The sequence below is a fragment of the Chelonia mydas genome, chromosome 1, assembly GCF_015237465.2.
Source record: "Chelonia mydas isolate rCheMyd1 chromosome 1, rCheMyd1.pri.v2, whole genome shotgun sequence".
Taxonomy (NCBI): domain Eukaryota; kingdom Metazoa; phylum Chordata; order Testudines; family Cheloniidae; genus Chelonia; species Chelonia mydas.
In genome coordinates, this window is record NC_057849.1 from 326,286,269 (window position 1) to 326,305,329 (window position 19,061).

The following is a 19,061-nucleotide window of genomic DNA, read 5'->3' on the forward strand; positions in this document are numbered from 1 at the left end:
AGCTTGTTCTCCAAACCTAGAAATCTAGATAAATGTGTCACTGGTTGGAAGCATCTTAAGTTTCAACAAAGTTGACTACCAGACTCACTGTGAAGCCTTCCATTTAGTTAGTTTAAATATATCTAATCCTATCTCCAGGGATTTTCCCCATAAGAATAATCACCCCAATACAAATAAATAATTACATACTGGACTGACAATAACATCGATCCATGAAGCCAACTCTACCAAATCCTTGTATGTCGTCACACTCTCCTTCAGCCAAACCCTTCCCCAAACAGCCAGGAAATGAAGTGGGTTTTGCTGCATGACCATGATGTTAAAAAGCCTGGTCTCTGTTGGACTACAGCTACAAACACATAAATTGAGTTCCTCTCCCTGTTTATCAGATGTGAGCTCAATCCCTTGACCAACCCTCCCTCTCTCTTGCTTTCTCATTCTCATCACCATGGTATCCGCATGCTGCCTGCTCACGCCATATGCTGTTTCTAGCAGTTTAGGGAGCCTTGTTTGGCTATTATCTAGTTTTGCATTGTTGTGGTTTCTCATTTTAATCATCACTAGTGTGTCCTCCTCCTCAGTTGTGAGCTGTCATCGGCCACCTTCCTTGGTTGCAGAACAGCTAGACCTAAACTTCAGAGGCTGTGGCTTCCTGTCCTTTGCTTAACACTGAAATCTGGCAGAGGGTGGCCTACGCCAGGCTGTATTTCTCTGCTACCCTTGCATAAAGGTAACACTCAGTAGTTATCAGTTCACTTCGTTGTCCACGTATGGAATTGTTTCACAGTTAGCAAATGTCTGTGTAATCAGTGAATTTTTATTCGACTATTTGCATTGCATTAATGCCTAGCAGCCCCTGCTGACATCACAGCCCCATTACACTAGGCATTGTATAAATGGGTGAAAGCTAATCCCTGCCCCAGAAAGCTACCAGTCATACAACGTAGACAAAGGGTGGAAGAAAGAGAGTACTACTTTCCCTAGTTTACAGATGGGAAACTGAGACACAATTGTTTACATACTATGTTCCAATTCCTGAAGTCCTTGCTCCGCTTTTCTGATGTCCTTTCTCAGAGAAACTCCCATTGAGTAAGGATTGACTTTGCCCTACAATGTCCTTGTAGACTCTTATGAAGAGGATTCAATTGTTCATTATTAAACACTGTTATATTGCAGTAGAGCCTAGACCAGGGGCACCATTTAGGTCAGGCAAGGGGGGAACTGTCCTCCTTCCCCCCCGTGCTTCCTATAGGCCCTGTCTTCCTGTCCCTTGTTAATGAGAGAGAGAAACTGAACTGCCTCTCCTCCTTTTATGGATCCCAAAGATTGTAAATGCTGACTGCCTGCTTAGACGGTAAACAACACGCCCATTGGGGGAGCAGCACCGAGATACAGCACAGGGTCAGACTGCAGGGCTGGAGAGAATCAGGAAGGAAGCCTGATAAGGCTTTTCCTGGGCAAGTTTGTACGTACCGTGCATGGCTCTCTGGAGAGCCCAGATCTCCAAAGGAAGCTTTTAAAACTAAAATCTGTATGGAACCTATGGATACCCAGAGGGCTCTGAGATCCACTGCCCGGATTCACCAGTGAAATGCCTGAAGCTGGGTGAGAGAACGTGTTCTTTCCCTTGCTCTCACCCACTTTCTTTCCCGCCTCCTTATCCCCCAGTGTGCAGCCCTCCCTGCTATCCTTCATGCCGTGTTTCCCACTGTTCCCCTAACCCCAGTGCTGTGCGCCTGCCATCCTTCCTGCAATGTGTCCCACTGTTCACTCTCAGTGTTTTTTCCCTCTGCTCTCAGCCACAACCTGCTTGGAGCAGTTTGCCCCACTCATGCTGTGGTTCCACTCTTCACACTCACTTTCTCGTCTCTCCTCCCCTTGCTGGGACTGTTCCCCCCCTCTGTTCTCCCTTCCTGCTTGGATTACCTCCTCTTCACCCCTCCAAACTCTGGGGCTATTCTCCTTTGTCATCCCTCATTTTCTCTCTCTCTCTCTCTTTCTTTCACGCGCCCTTCCTATGCTAGGGAGGGGGGAGGAAAAAGAAAACATCCTGTGCAGGTGACTGAGTGGAGGCCAAAGGTACGAGCCACCTTTCTCCAAAGGAGATTGGATTTCAGGACTTCTTGGTTTTGCTTTATAATAAAAAGGGGCTTGTGGATTAAGTTTTCAAACTGGATTTTCTATGGTTAGGCACCTAAATCCATGTTTAGACACCTAAATAAGGGCTTGACTTTCAGGGAGCATTCAGAACTTTCACCATCGTCCATAGAAACTTCAGCTATTCAGCACCTCTGAAAATAACCTCACTTGCTTAGTTGCTGGAGTACAAACCCTGGTATCCAACTTAAGGCAACCTAATGTGAAACTGTTGGCCTTACTTTAAAAAACAAAACTAAAAAACAGAAGTTCTCCTTTGCACTCCCAGTTCCCCTAATTCAAAGGGACTCATAGCTATGACTTTGCAGGACCCAAATCAGCAACCTCAGCATTTGTTTTCTTGCTCCGTCTAGGGCAATGAATTCCAGAGCTGAGTAGCACATCAGTAAGAACACTCTGCCTCTACACGTTCAGACTGAAGGTCTATTAACAAAAGTATCCCTGATGATCTTAAATGTTATGACTGAGCATAAGAAAAAAAGGAGGAAAGTGGTCTTTCAGCTAGTTATTAGAGAGAGACAGAGAACAAAAGAACCAATAAACTCAAGGGTTCTATTTTATAATTTCATCAGTTGCATTATTACTAAGTTCTTGCCTTGTTTCTTTAACAGGGTAAGCAAGAACAGCTCTCCAATATAGTAGGTTTGGGGAAGGATTGAGTTGGTGGTTGTCTGGAAGGACGAGAAGAGAGGAAGGAAAGGAACCCAAGTGAGAGTTGTGGTCAGCACAGGAGCTATACTGTTAGTTGAATTCATCTGTTAGAGTTTATAACTTGGTGACGATCCAGGTTCTTTAGATGCCATTGGAAAGAGGATAAATGGCAACACTAGAATCCAGTAACAAATGTCTGAACAATTTGGTTAAGATAAGCATGATTTGCACTAAATAAATATTTAACAAAGTATCGGAAAACAGAGCTTTATGGCAACTCGGATTGCTTCTGCTCTCCATGAAGAAACAAACCTCTGAAAGCTCTGGCTGCGTGGTGGTTTTTATTAAAGGAGTAAACAAAATGTCAGAAAATCTAAATAGAAACCAAAAGCCCTATTTGCTACCAACCCTCCATGCCCCCCTCCATTCCCTGCTGGAGTGCCAGCAGTACCTGCAGTACAAATATGCATACATGGCTTCATCATCATGGATGCAAAACTATCCTTCCCAGACAGCCATGGCCAGTTGAATAATCAAGTAAATGTAAATTGTATCCATGTGTAGAAATGTGCTGAACTTAAAAGTTAGTAAACACCTTCAACAATCAGTTATATAGCTATTTAAGTTTGCTTTTCTCATGCAGCAGCAAACAATACCGAGTTGGATCATTTTTCAGCTAGTGTGCTTAGAAGTTTCTCTTCAACTGTAGGATTCAACCTTTTTTTTTTAAGCTATTCTCAGTTGGATTAACCAAGGTAAATTGTTTATCAGAAAAGTAGCAACACTAAATATATCCAATTTGACGGGTAAATGTATGGAAGTAGCGGGTAAGATAATAACAAGAGGTATTGATGTTCTGTGTCTACAGAAAACATGATGGACAGGGAATGCAGCAAAGGAGTTGGGCTTAGATTGGAAACTCTTCTACATGGATGACAAAAGGGGTCACGATGGAGTCGGAGAGGAGAGCTGAGGAAGACGGTATTTGAAGTTATTAGAGCAAATGACAGACTGATGGCTGTATGAGTGCAAGTTAAAGAGTGTATCATGTTTCTGATATCAGTGTATGCATGTCAACAGAGAAGGAGAGTTTCCGTCAAGACTTGAAGGCACTAATGGACACAACAGCCCCTGAGGAGGTGCTGTTGGTGCTGGGCGACTTGGCTGCACACAAACGCAAAAACAGAAGGGTGTGTGAAATAGGTTTAGGCTCTATGAATTAGGAAGGGAAAGTGCTTCTAGACCTGTGTATTGCCAACCAATAGATGACAGCCAATACACAGTTCCAAAAGAGGGAAAATCATTTGGTTATGCACATTAATGGTAGAAAACCAGACTGATATGATATGGGTGATAAAATCTCAGTGGTGTCAAATTATGGATTGCAAAATGATACCTAGAGAGTTGGTAGTACTGTAACACAAAGGCCTTGCAGCAAAGACTGCTGCAGAGTGTTGAGCAAAGAGGTAACTCAACTGAAAAGAAACAAGATCAAAGTACAGAAAGTTAGAGGGAAGTGTGGCAAAGATGTTTTTGCAATCAGTACCGATAGATGTCTGGGAACAGATTTGGCATGAGCTGAAGACAAGTGGAACCACCTCAAAAGAACATGGATTGCAGTGATGGAAGAGGTTTGTGGATGATGTAGATGGGAAAAAATAAAGAAAAGAGAGGAGTGGAGGTGGTCTGATGGAATATAAATAGTGATCCAAACTAAGAAAATTCTGTGTAAAGAAAAAGGAAATGAATCCATTAAATGGAAATGAAAAGGAATACAAAGAAACAAGTAAGCTGCCAAGCAGGCAGTGAGGAAGGCCAAAGACAATGCCCTAGATGGTTTGTACACCAAGCCTGTAAATGACTCAAATCTGGATGGCAAAAAGATCTGTAATGTTGCAAAAATAAGATCCAAAGAAAAGGGGGATGGTATTATAACATTATTTATAAATGATGATGTCAAGGTTCCTTCCCCACTCTGAACTCTAGAGTACAGATGTGGGGACCTGCATGAAAACCTCCTAAGCTTACTTTTACCAGCTTAGGTTAAAACTTCCCCGAGGTACAAACTATTTTACCCTTTGCCCTTGGACTTGCACCATCAAACTTTATCTGGGTCCTGAGAAAACGTTGTTTGGAAACGTCTTTCCCCCCAAAATCCTCCCAACCCTTGCACCCCACTTCCTGGGGAAGGTTTGGTAAAAATCCTCACCAATTTGCATAAGTGACCACAGACCCAAACCCTTGGATCTTAGAACAATGAAAAAGCATTCAGTTTTCTTACAAGAAGACTTTTAATAGAAGTAAAAAAGAATCACCTCTGTAAAGTCAGGATGGTAAATACCTTACAGGGTAATTAGATTCAAAACATAGAGAATCCCTCTAGGCAAAACCTTAAGTTACAAAAAAGACACACAGACAGGAATATTCATTCTATTCAGCACAGCTATTTTCTCAGCCATTTAAAGAAATCATAATCTAACGCATCTCTAGCTAGATTACTTACTAAGTTCTAAGACTCCATTCCTGTTCTGTCCCCGGCAAAAGCATCACACAGACAGACACAGACCCTTTGCTTTTCTCCCTCCTCCCAGCTTTTGAAAGTATCTTGTCTCCTCATTGGTCATTTTGGTCAGGTGCCAGCGAGGTTACCTTTAGCTTCTTAATCCTTTACAGGTGAAAGGATTTTTCCTCTGGCCAGGAGGGATTTTAAAGGTGATTACCCTTCCCTTTATATTTATGACAGATGATCAGGGGAGGTGGCTAGTAATGTCCAAACAAGTGAAGGAGAGGTGGAAAATATTTTGAGAGTTTCTCAAATGAAGCAAAAGTGGAGTTGCCAACATGTGATACCAATGTGGTGCCTGAGCCTGACATAACAGAGGAGGAGGTGAGAAATGCAGTCCAGGAAATGAAGAATGGTAGGCAGCAGGACCTGATAAAGTGATGTTGGACCTGGTGAAAGGCTTGGGTGAGAGAGACATAAAATGGGCGAGCAGAGTGGTTAAAGCTTATGGCAAAATAAGAATTCCTGAAGACTGCTGCAAGTCTATCCTGGTCTCAATACATAAAAAGGGAAGTATCCAGGAATGTGGAAACTATTGAGGGATAAAGCTATTGTCACATGGGATGAAGATTGATGGGATAAGGGGAAGAAGAAGAAGAACTTGCTTGCACTCTTCTTTCAGGTACTTACCGTGCCTTAGGCTGGGATTGCAAGTGCTGGAATCCTCTGATTGCTGATGGTGCCTAAGTGAGAAGATACCATGGATGAGGGATGAAAAAGTGGAAAATTCCTATCTCCATTTGACCTCATCTTGGCTGTCTGCTTTGGTAGTCAAGTGCTTGCTTCTCAGACGATGACTCATGTCCCCATGTCAAAGAAATCTGGTACCGTATCAAGAAACTAGGAGTAGAACCACACTACAGTTCTATGAACAGGACACTTTCCTCTCAAGTGAGATTGTTTATTTGACTTTAAAAGCAATGAGGAGTCCGATGGCACCTTAAAGACTAACAGATTTATTTGGGCATACGCTTTTGTGGGTAAAAAACCACTTCTTCAGATGCAGGGAGTGAAAATTGCAGATACAGGCATAAATATGTATTGGCACATGAAGAGAAGTGGAGAAACAGTGTTGAAGGCCAATTCAGTCAGGGTGGATGTGGTCCACTCCCAATAATTGATGAGGAGGTGTCAATACCAAGAGAGGGAAAATTGCTTTTGTAATGAGCCAGCCCCTCCCAGTCCCTATTCAAGCCCAAATTAATGGTGTTAAGTTTGCAAATGAATTGTAGCTCTGCAGTTTCTCTTTGAAGTTTGTTTTTGAAGGTTTTTTTATTGAAGAATGGCTACTTTTAAATCTGTTATTGAATGTCCAGGGGGATTGAAATGTTCTCCTACTGGCTTTTGTGTATTACCATTCCTGATGTCTGATTTGTGTCCATTTATCCTTTTACGTACAGACTGTCCAGGTTGGCCAACATACATGGCAGAGGGGCGTTGCTGGCACAAGATGACATATATCATGTTAGTAGATGTGGAGGTGAATGAGCCCCTGATGGTGTGGCTGATGTGGTTGGGTCCTCTGATGGTGTAGCTAGAGTAGATATGTGGACAGAGAAGGCAACAGGGTTTGTTACAGGGATTGGTTCCTGGGTTAGTGTTTCTGTGGTGTGGTGTGGTGTGTAGTTGCTGGTGAGTATTTGCTTCAGGTTGGGGGGCTGTCTGTAGGTGAGGATTGGCCTGCCTCCCAAGGTCTGTGAGAGTGGGGGATCGTTTTCCAGCAGGGTGGATTTGATTTAAATCATGATTTAAATCACTAGTCAGGAAGATTTGATTTAATCATGGATTTCTACATAATAGTGCATTGTTGTTGGTTGTTATAACCTTAATAGATATTCTTCACAACTCAGTGATAGATGTAGGTTTCATTTTTACCGAAGCCCCTGGAACCTCATAAAATTGAGTCTCTAATCCATGAACTATTGGAACTCATTTACAAAACTTTTCTTAAACATTACATGAATATATTGTCTCATACTATAGAATTAGAATATATAATCCCTATTCCATGATGAGTTACCTTTGAGCTATAATGTATCTTAATTAAAACTATCTTTAGATAGGTTTTTTTCCTCAAAAAGCATTTTATCAAAAAAATCCGATTTAAATAAAAAAAAAATCTGATTTTTAAATTTTTTTTTAAATCATTGATTTTTATCCACCCTGTTTTCCAGGATAGGTTGTAGATTGTTGATGATGCGCTGGAGAGGTTTTAGCTGGGGTCTGTATGTGATGGCTAGTGGCATTCTGTTATTTTACTTGTAGGACCTGTCCTGTAGTATGTGACTTCTGGGTACCCATCTCGCTCTGTTAATCTGTTTCCTCACTTCCCCAGGTGGGCATTGTAGTTTTAAGAATGCTTGATAGAGATCTCATAGGTGTTTGCCTCTGTCTGAGAGATTGGAGAAAATAGGGTTGTATCTTAGGGCTTGGCTATAGACAATGGATCATGTGATGTGTCCTGGATGGAAGCTGGAGGCATATAGAGTCCTTCATAGGTCCAGTTGAAGGTTATGGGAACTAATGGAGATTAATTGAGGCGAGCTGGGAACTCAGACTCTGGGAGATGAGCCTCCAGAGTAAGGGCCAGGTCTATAGGAGAAACTGAAAGCCACCAAGCTGACCTTGTGAGCATTGCGTGAAGACTCAGAGTTCCAGAGAGTGACATTCAGGGATACCATGGAGGAGAATGGCAAGTTGCTCCTCATGGTGAGAAACCTGGAGCACAAGGAAGATGAGCTGCAGGCCCAGCTGTGACAGCTCCAGGGGAGAAGGTATCTGCCCACCTGAGAGTTGCAGTCTTGAGGGAGAAGGTATGTGATGGAATGTTCACCCCACATTTGCCCTGAAAGGGTTAATGAAGATTAAGAAGGGGGCTAATTAACCCAACAGGCCACGGCTGAGAAGAATCAGGTGGCTATGAAATCCTGGGACTGAGGGAGACAGCCCAGCTGTGGAGGAATGAGCTGGGCTGCACTTATAATGACAGGAAGTTGGCAGCAGAAAGGCAGCTGCTGGGAAAGGCTGCAGTCACTCCCTGGGAGGCAGGAGAAGCAGTGTTTGGCGCCTGCAGAGATATGTAGCCTACAGTTGCTCCCTGGGAGTGGTGACGCTGGCAGATCCAGAGAAGGAAGGGAGAGACAGAAGGTTAGGAAAGGACTGTGGGAAATGCAGCAACTTCTGGGGTAGAACTGAGCTTGACTGCTGACTAGAGGGTCCTTGAGCTGGAATCTGAGTAGGGGGGTGGTCCTGGGTTGCCCAACCTACCAGTGGGACAATGAATAGGAAGACTGCCTAAGCCTGTTTGTGGGAAGGGACTTTCACTGTTTGGTGAGCTGGCGAGAAGGTCAAGTCACAAAGAGGCAGCCGCAGCTTGTGGAGCGAGAAGGGGGCCACAGACCCAGAGACAGAGGTGGAGGATGGGGTGCAATCATGGGAAGGGGTGTTGACCTTGTGAAACAGAGTGGCCAGGAGGAGGCACCATCCTAGTGATGAGTGGACCTCCCTGTCACAGGTATCTATTTAAGCTCTTCTCCATAACCATGATGGCTAGAAACTTACCTTTTTTTCAAAAGAAAGCTGAGATTCTCACTTGAGTGTGTGAGCTGGGGCCTTTAGGAAACAAACCAGATATTTCAAGGCTTGCAATAAAATCATGAGGTGGTAGTGGCAACACTGATTATTATAGAAATGCTTCTATTAACTTTATTTTTTTATTGGTTTTACTCCAGGTTTGGCAAATGCCATGTGTTACAATGTCTAAATTTTGGGCCACATTTGCTCTGATGACTTTAATATCTCCCTTTCCTCCTTCTCCTTTCTTAATTTTGTTTGGCATTTTTAGTGTCTGTTTGGACTTGTGTCTTTACTTTTCTTCTGATTTGTCCCTGAAACTTGGGTGCTTCAGAGCTTTCCCTTTGCTGACTGCCCAATCCACTGATGATATTCAGATAGTGTTTCTTTACAAGGCTGCTTCCTTAATCTTTTCTTTTACCCTTTCACATGCTGTTTTGGAATTTAATACTAAAGAGTGCCAATTTTTCCCAATTAATATTCTTTCTACATGCTCAGAACAAGACGGTTAAAAGATGATGACAAAAGCCAAATAACTGTGGCCCACTTTCTTGGTGTTCTTCTGAGGATGGCTTGTGCAACTCAAAAAAATAGCCCGATGTCTTCTTGCTCTGCAGAATCTGGCCAGCTGCTATTTTCTGTTTGCACAACAATGGCCAGTTACATTAAAGAAGCCTAGTGCTGTTAGTATCAGAGTTGGACACCAGCTCCAAAGATCAGATTCAGATCTGGGTCCAGGCCTTCACAAAATTCAAGGAGTGTTCTTGTGACACACCGCTCGGTTTCTGTATGATCTACAGAGGATGAGATTCTGGTACAATTGCAAGCTAGGGGATGTGGTTTATACTCTTGAACCTAGAGTTTGTGGGTGAATTCATATTTTGAACTCAGGATTTAATTATGATAGTTTACTTATTCCATAAAGGGGAAATTCATCCCTTTCCAGAGAGACAGCATAAGAACTGTGAACCTAATCAAGGCTTAACTTGGATTCAAGTGTCCAGAGGACACTTTCTATAATACATAAAATGTGTGCAATCTTGGTGTCTACCAGGTTGCCTTTATAGATGTTTCTTTCCCTTTTGTGAGCACTGAGCAACACTTGGGAATATGAATATAACAAATACCTGTTATTTGGGGAAAATGCAATAACCAAACCTATCTACAAATAAAAATGAGCCAAACCACACAGTTTGAGGCCCAACTATTATTTGCAAGTTAATCCCCACTCATCTAAAACCTCACTCAATAATCCAGAAAGACTCAGTGATGGCCAGATGAGCTCTCCTGTGCCTGCTGGCTCCAGTCCAGCAAAGCCAAAACCACCAGGGCCTGCTCCAACCTGTGGCTCCCCAGTCCAATTTCACTGACTGCTCCTCCTGCTTAGCTCCTGCCCAGTGCAGTCCCTCAGAGTCAGCTCTGCGGCCTCCAGTCTGATGACACAAAGGTCCAAGACAGACCCACAAGGTCAGCTGTACACAGGGTTCTGTCCTTCTAGGTAGGAAACCCAGGGTAAAACAGAAGCCCTGCTCCCTCAGACTCCTTTGTATTTGGGCTCTTTACCCAGCCAGTGACTACTACCGTCAACTCAAGGTGAGCTACAGGGTATATTTTACACAATTTATCTGTCCTTTCACTAATACCAATATGTTAAGAAACTAGTATCATTCATCACATCAGATCCTAAACTCCAAATAATGCAGCACATCGCACTATTGGAAACTATGGGTTAGCAAAATTTTGAGTTAAGTGAATTAATCTTGATAGCAACAAGACTTTCCCCTTTCTCCTATAGGGTACAGCAGAGTTCTATCCATCTTAGCCACACAATCTCAGTTATTAAACTGTTTCAATTTCAACACATCAACTTTATTCTTCACTATTTCAGCTGCTTTTTGGAATTCATACAGCTTTCACTCTGCAAAAAAATTAGTCACTTTCACTTTTGTTGGTCAGTTTCTAGTAATTTTTGGCCAACATTTTTTAAAACCACCAGTAATTCTGAGTGTCTCATTTTTTGGGTGTGCCCAGTAAAGTTACCCTAATGGCACAATTTTCCAAAGGTGGGTGTTCAGCACTTTTCTGAAAATCAGGCCCTTTTAAGTTGTCAAGTTGGGCCACTAAAAATTAAGGCACCCAGAATCACCAGCCACTTCTGAACATCTATGCTTTTTGGTTTGTATATATCAGTGTAATGCTGCAGTGTTTGGGTTGTGAAACTCAGCAAGGAGACATTTCATTTGGGGCAGGATCAATTCTCTGCAGGATTAATTCTCTGAACAACAATGGGTCTTGCTGTGACTTGGAAAAAATTGAATAAAAGAACAAGATTCCCTGAATCCATTTCTCCTCTTCCTGCTGCTGGTATAACTAATTACCTGGACGAGTAATTCTTTATGTGCACTGTAATGAGAAAAAGAAAAATCAGGCCCTATGCTCTTTTCCCACCCATCTTGCCATGTACTCAAAAGTGTCTCTCATTGACCATCCGCCTTTGCAGACACTGTACTCTGCCATACTCCACCTGTGTGAGACACCTAAACAAGGCACCAACATAAGGTATCGTTCACAGCAGACTGTGCAGTTCTTTGTAGGATCATTCCTTTTCTTTTTTGTATGCTGTGCATGCAGTGACAAAAGTAGCTTTTCATCTCTCTTCTTTCTTGGGTGCTTTGATCACTTAACAATACCTGTATTGATATTTTAATCATTCTCCTTAGGCTTTAGACTTAATATCATATTGTTTACACCTTTTAGAGCTATTGATCCAAGCTGTTTAGTTTGGTTTATGCCAACTTCATAATTTGATAGGGTGTGACATTCTGTACCTCATGGGAATACCCTACACCCCCATGTTCATCCTAATAATATGATTGTGTGGTATCTAATGCATAGTTTGTCATATCGGCTGTGTTCAGAAGGCTCATGATGTACTGAGCATTGATGTTATGGTAATGTTATAGTAATGTTATAGGTTGTAATTTCATGTATATAGTTATGAGGCTGAAAATGTGTCCTCATGCCTTAAAACAATCCCAGGCAAAAACTCCCCAAGAGCAGAGGGGCAGTTCACACCTCACCAGGGCACATATGGGACAAACCCAGCCCATCCTCATAGGAACAAAGGACACTGGCCTAGGCAACAACAAAGGATCCGTTGGACTCAGTGAGTCACCCCTCTTCCTTTGGTCAGTTTGGGACTGCGATGAGGTAATGCTCACCTGCCTCTGAAGGGGGGGGGGAGCCAAGAGGGAAGAAAGAACATGATAAAAGGGAGAGACGTTTTCCATGCTCTTTGTCTTCTACCTCCATCTACAGACATCATCACCAAGCAACTGAAGTGCTGATCAAATTGGAGAGTCTGGCTGAAGGGCAACCAGCCAGCCTGTGGTGGGAAGCATCTAAGTTTGTAAGGGCACTGAAAGTGTTAAGATCAGCTTAGAATGTGTTTTGCTTTTATTTCATTTGACCGAATCTGACTTGTTATGCTTTGACTTATAATCACTTAAAATCTATCTTTATTCTTAATAAATCATAGAATAGATTATTAGGGCTGGAAGAGACCTCAGGAGGTCATCTAGTCCAATCCCCTGCTCAAAGCAGGACCAACACCAACTAAATCATCCCAGCCAAGGCTTTGTCAAGCCAGGGCTTAAAAACCTCTAATGATGGAGATTCCATCACCTCCCTAGGTAACCCATTCCAGTGCTTCACCATCCTCCTAGTGAAATAGTGTTTCCTAATATTCAACCTAGACCTCCTGCACTGCAACTTGAGACCATTGCTTCTTGTTTTGTCATCTGCCACCACTGAGAACAGCCTAGCTCCATCCTCTTTGGAACTCCCCTTCAGATAATTGAAGGCTGCTATCAAATCCCCCCTCACTCTTCTCTTCTGCAGACTAAGTAACCCTAGTTCCCTCAGCCTCTCCTCGTAAGTCATGTGCCCCAGGCCCCTAATCATTTTCGTTGCCCTCCGCTGGACTCTCTCCAATTTGTCCACATCCCTTCTGTACTGGGGGAACCAAAACTGGACACAATACTCCAGATGTGATCTCACCAGTGCCGAATAGAGGGGAATAATCACTTCACTTGATCTGCTGGCAGTGCTCCTTCTAATACAGCCCAATATGCCATCGGCCTTCTTGGCAATAAGGGCACACTGTTGACTCATATCCATCTTCTCATCCAATGTAATCCCCAGGTCCTCTTCTGCAGAACGGCTGTTTAGCCAGTCTGTCCGCAGCCTGTAGCGGTGCATGGAATTCTTCCTTCCTAAATGCAGAACTTTGCACTTGTCCTTGTTGAACCTCATCAGATTTCTGTTGTCCCAATCCTCCAATTTGTTTAGGTCACTCTGAACCCTATCCCTAAGCTCCATCATATCTACCTCTTCCCCTAGCTTAGTGTCATCTGCGAACTTGCTGAGGGTGCAGTTAATCCCATCATCCAGATCATCTATAAAGATGTTGAACCAAACTGGCCCCAGGACCGACCCCTGGGGCACTCTGCTTGATACCAGCTGCCAACTAGACATTGAGCCATTGATCACTACCCGTTGAGCCTAACAATCTAGCCAGATTTCTATCCACTTTATAGTCCATTCATCCAATCCATACTTTTTTAACTTGCTGGGAAGAATACTGTGGGAGACCACATCAAAAGCTTTGCTAAAGTCAAGATATATCCCATCCACCGCTTTCCCCATATCAACAGAGCCAGTTTTCTCAACATAGAAGGCAATCAGGTTGGTCAGGCATGATTTGCCCTTCGTGAATCCATGTTGACTGTTCCTGATCACCTTCCTCTCCTCCAAGTGCTTCAGAATGGATTCCTTGAGGACCTGCTCCATGATTTTGCCGGGGACTGAAGTGAGGCTGACCGGTCTGTAGTTCCCCAGGTTCTCTTTCTTCCCTTTTTAAAATATATTTGCCTTTTTCCAATTGTCCGGGACCTCCCCCGATCACCACAAATTTTCAGAGATACTGGCCAATGGCTCTGCAATCACATCAGCCAACCCTCAGCACCCTTGGATGCATTAGATCTGGACCCATGGACTTCTACATGTCAAGCTTTTCTAAATAGTCCTTAGCGTGTTCTTTCACCACTGAGGGCTGCTCAGCTACTCCCCATGCTGTGTTGCCCAGTGCAGCAGTCTGGGAGCTACCCCTTGCCTGTGAAGACCGAGGCAAAAAAAGCATTGAGTACTTCAGCTTTTTCCACATCATCTGTCACTACGTTGCCTCCCCCATTCAGTAAGGGTCCCACACTTTCCTTGACTACATTCTTGTTGCTAACATAGCTTGATACCCTTCATATCCCTTGCTAGCTGCAACTCCAGTCATGCCTTGGCCTTTCTGATTACACCCCTCCATGTGCTAGCAATATTTTTATACTCCTCCCTAGTCATCTGTCCAAATTTCCACTTCTTGTATGCTTCCTTTTTGAGTGTAAGCTCACCAGAGATTTCACTGTTAAGCCAAGCTGGTTGTCCACCATATTTTTAGATACATAGATATTAAGGTCAGAAGGGATCATTATGATCATCTAGTCTGACCTCCTGCACAATGCAGGCCACAGAATCTCACTCACCCACTCCTGCAATAAATTTCTCACCTATGTCTGAGCTTACTGAAGTCCTGAAATCATGGTTTAAAGACTTCAAGGAGCAGAGAATCCTCCAGCAAGTGACCCGTGCCCCATGCTACAGAGGAAGGCGAAAAACTTCCAGGGCCTCTTCCAATCTGCCCTGGAGGAAAATTCCTTCCCGACCCCAAATATGGCTATCAGCTAAACCCTCAGCATATGGGCAAGATTCACCAGCCAGATACCCAGGAAAGAATTCTCTGTAGTAACTCAGATCCCACCCCATCTAACATCCCATCACAGGCCATTGGGCCTATTTACCATGAATATTTAAAGATCAGTTAATTGCCAAAATCATGTTACCCCATCATACCATCTCCTCCATAAACTTATCAAGTTTGCTATTCTCTCTGCACTTTGGGATGGTTTGTTCCTGCGCCGTCAATAAGGCTTCTTTAAAATACAGCCAGCTCTCCTGGACTCCTTGTCCCCTCATATTAGCTTTGCAGGGGATCCTGCCCATCAGTTCCCTAAGGGAGTCTAAAAGTCTGCTTTTCTGAAGTCCAGGGTCTGTATTTTGCTACTCTCCTTTCTTCCTTTTTTCAGGATCCTGAACTCAACCATCTCATGGTTACTGCTGCTTAGGTTGCCAGCCACTTCTACTTCCCCTACCAAGTCTTCCCTGTTTGTAAGCAGCAGGTTAAGAGAAGCACGACCCCTATTCAGTTCCTCCATCACTTGTACCAGGAAGTGGTCCCCAACACTCTCCAAAAATTTCCTGGATTGTCTGTGCACTGCTGTATTGCTCTCCCAGCAGATGTCAGCATGATTGAAGTCCCCCATTAGAACCAGGGTCTGTGATCTGGAGACTTCTGTTAGTTGTCCGAAGAAAGCCTCTTCTACCTCATCCTTCTGATCCGGTGGTCTATAGCACATGCCCACCACGACATCACCCTTGTTGCTCTCGCTTCTAAACTTAACCCAAAGACTCTCAGCAGGCTTTTCTCCAGTTACAAACTGGAGCTCTGAGCAATCATACCGCTGTCTTACATACAATGCAACTTCTCCACCTTTTGTCCCGTCCTTCCTGTCCTTCCTGAATGTTTATACCCATCCATGACAGTGCTCCAGTCATGTGAACTGCCCCACCAAGTTTCTGTTGTTCCCATCACATCATAGTTCCTTGATTGTGCCAGGACTTCCAATTCTTCCTTCTTGTTTCCCAGGTTTCTTGCGTTCAAGTACATGCACCTAAGAAAACTAGCCAATTGCCCTACTTTCTCAGTATGAATCAGGAGGCTTCCCGTCTTGTACCCTCCACCTTGTGTTTCCTCCAGGTACCCACTCCCACACTTACCTCTGGGCTTAGGTGACCATCCCCTGGTGAACCTAGTTTAAAGCTCTCCTCACTAGGTTAGGAAGCCTGCCTGCAAAAATGCTCTTCCCTCTTTTAGTTAGGTGGATCTCATCTCTTCTTAGCAATCCTTCTTCCTGGAACAACATCACATGGTCAAAAAATCCAAAGCCCTCTCTCTGACACCACCTGCGTAACCACGTATTCACCTCCACAATTCGATGATCACTTTTTCCTTCAACAGGGAGGATGGATGAGAACACGACTTGCGTGTCAAACTCCTTTATCCTTCTTCCCAGAGCCACGTAGTCTGCAGTGATCTGCTCAAGATCATTCTTGGCAGTATCATTGGTGCCCACGTGGAGAAGTAGGAAGGGGTAGTGGTCTGAGGTCTTGATCAGTCTCGGCAAACACTCTGTCACATATTGGATTCTAGCTCCAGGCAAGCAGCACACTTCTTTGAACAGCAGATTTGAATGAGATTATTTAGTGTCAACATTGAGTCTTATAACTGGCTTCACACCTTCTCAGGGTGAAATTCTCCCCAATGCAAAGGGCCAGGTCCTATATAAATCCTTACTACAGAGTGTTAAGCCAGGGCCAGGTGAGGCAATGGTGTCAAACCTGTCACTGCTGTGTTCTACCACTATCAATGCCTGTTTGCTGATCATACTCCAGTGTCTCTGGTGTGGAGTACAAGCTGTTTCTTGCTGATGGAGAGTTCTGTGCTGATAATTGAGGTGCCCTGGAGAAACTGGATTTCTTTCCCTACAGCATGATCCTTCTGGGGCTCTTCAGAGATTAACTCTCTCTGTTTAATAAGGAAGTGTCTCTTCACCAACTCCCTCTACAAAACAGAGAACTCTGGACACACTAACCTATCCCTCTCCCATCCTCTGACTTGGCATAGGAGTTTGGGGCAAGCCATATAATGGTTTTTGAGTCTTACGGCTGTGGAATCCAACTAAATACTTTCTCAAATGACCCCACATTTGTTTGAACCAGCTGCAGTTTAGTGGTGCAGATGACATTGCATAGGGTCTGCACACTGGAGGGTGGAATTGTCCCCTGTGCAGAAGACTATCACATGGCCAATACATAACTAGAGTCCCACATAAGATATCAAAATAGTATCTAAATGGTACAGAGGCCTGGCAGTGGCTTTTTTCACCCTGAGAAGGGCAGGGTTAAGTAGAAATACCATAGTCATCACTTATCTAGCTGTTTACATTTACCAAGTACTATGCAAGCATAAATTAAGTCTCTCACCACTCTCACAACTGGAAAAGTAGATAAATACTAATCCCCCTATTTTACAGGGAGGAAAATGAGACCTAAAGGCTAAGGACTTTCCTATGACTCACTAGTCATGACTAAATTTTCAAAAGCTTGTGTGGGCATAAATCCCTGTGTGTGTGTATTTCAGGATGCAAGAGAGGGAGGGAGGAGTTTCTAAAGGGGGTGGCTGTGCATGCTCAGGGTGTTTGTGCAATGGAAGATGAAAATGATACAAATGGCTGGGTTATGAGCATGGCCATAGGAGACTTCCAATGACTTTGGGACAGGCACTGTGTGTGTGACTATCCATGAATCTGCATATTTGCTTATTTGCTTGGTTGGATTAAAGCCAGAGTGTCAGTACCTTGCAGAATACAACCCTAAACTTTATTTTGTTCTTGACTTGGGCACAGGAAAGTAAAATATACACAAAAACATCTGTTTATTTTACCTTAAACACAAATCTTCATCATAAACTGGACCAATACGTGAGGCAGCATCACTTGGCGATGCATTTAGATTAAGTGCCCTTAACGGGGAATGTTTATAACATGCTCATTAATCATAAATATACTGTAGCATGGTGCCTATATGTAGACCTGTGCAAATAATGGATTTTTTGGTTCTCTGGCAATTAAAACATTGTGGTTTGGGGTCAACCTAACAATTTGCTTTGTTTTAAATTTTGGCAAATCAAAAAAGTCAAAATAACTTCATTTTTGGTTGAACTAAACATTTTGTTTCATCTAGAACGAAATGTTTCATTCCAATTTTGACCATTTTAATATACTGGGATTTTTAAAGGAAATTTAAAAACAAAAATAATTCTGAACTGAAAGATCAAAACATTTTTATTTTGAAAATGTCGAACCAATTTGACACTTCTGGAATTTTTGTTTTTGTTTTAACCAAACAACTTGGTGAAATTGACACAAATTCACAAAATGTTTCGGTGTCCCAGAATGTACATTTTTGCTTGCTGAAAAGAGCTTGCTTGAAAAATTTTTCTCAGCTCTACCCACATATGTAACCAGAAGGTAGGTGGTGATAAAAGTCTGAACCTCCTATCAGACATGATCTGTCACTTAGTGCTATCTTAAGGAGCATTCCAGAGGCAAACAACATGCTCTTTAGTAGTAATTTCATGACCCTCATGGAGGAGGCCTCTCTTCCAGGAGTCATTTACTAGTCTCCATCAGGGATAGGGATATCACTCAAACTCTTCCATCCGTTAAGTGGCAGAACTTTAAAAGGATGTTCCTAAGAATCATCTCCAGCACATTTGTACCCATCTAGTTCTAAGAAGACTTTTAGGTGTGTGTGTATATATATCTTGAGACATGAAATTCTGGCAGGCCAGGGATAAATAGATATAGATGTCCATGCAGAGCAAATGAGACTTTTGCATCCTCGGATGGGCACATGCACTTTTGCACATGTCTGTGAACACTTGTGTTTTCAAGAACTCATCAGACAAACCATATGCACTTAAAGTACAACCATAGAATCACAGAAGTGTAGGACTGGAACGGACCTCAATAGATCATCTAGTCCAGCCACCTGTACTCTAGGCAGGACTGCGTAATAACTAGACTGTTCCTGGCAGGTGTTGGTCTAACCTTGTTCTTAAAAACCTCCAGTGATGGAGATTCCACAGCCTCTCTAGGCAATTTATTCCAGTGCTTAACTACCCTGACAGGAAGTTTCTCCTAATGTCCAACCTAAACCTCCCTTAATGCAATTTAAGCCCATTGCTTCTTGTCCTATCCTTGGAAGTTAAGGAGAACAATTTTTCACCCTCCTCCTTGTAACAAATTTGTATGTACTTGAAAACTGCTATCATGTCGCTCCCTCATTCTTCTCTCCTGGAGACTAAACAAACCCAATTTTTTCAATCTTC

The 19,061-nt window shown here is 43.1% G+C and overlaps 1 protein-coding gene across 6 annotated transcripts in view; it reads left to right on the plus strand.

Moving 5' to 3' along the window:
* The first annotated feature begins 1,369 nt into the window (after window positions 1-1,369).
* Window positions 1,370-19,061, plus strand: part of CD36 (CD36 molecule) — a 79,743-nt gene continuing 62,051 nt past the window's right edge. For 2 of the 6 annotated variants that reach the window (XM_043552326.1, XM_043552327.1), the window contains exons 1-2: window positions 1,372-1,605; window positions 3,677-3,789. The gene's annotated coding sequence lies outside the window, so the exon portion shown is untranslated. Of the gene's footprint in view, window positions 1,606-3,676; window positions 3,790-19,061 lie in introns of all 6 variants that reach the window. The other 4 variants (XM_037889233.2, XM_037889234.2, XM_043552368.1 and 1 more) reach the window with 3 other exon arrangements.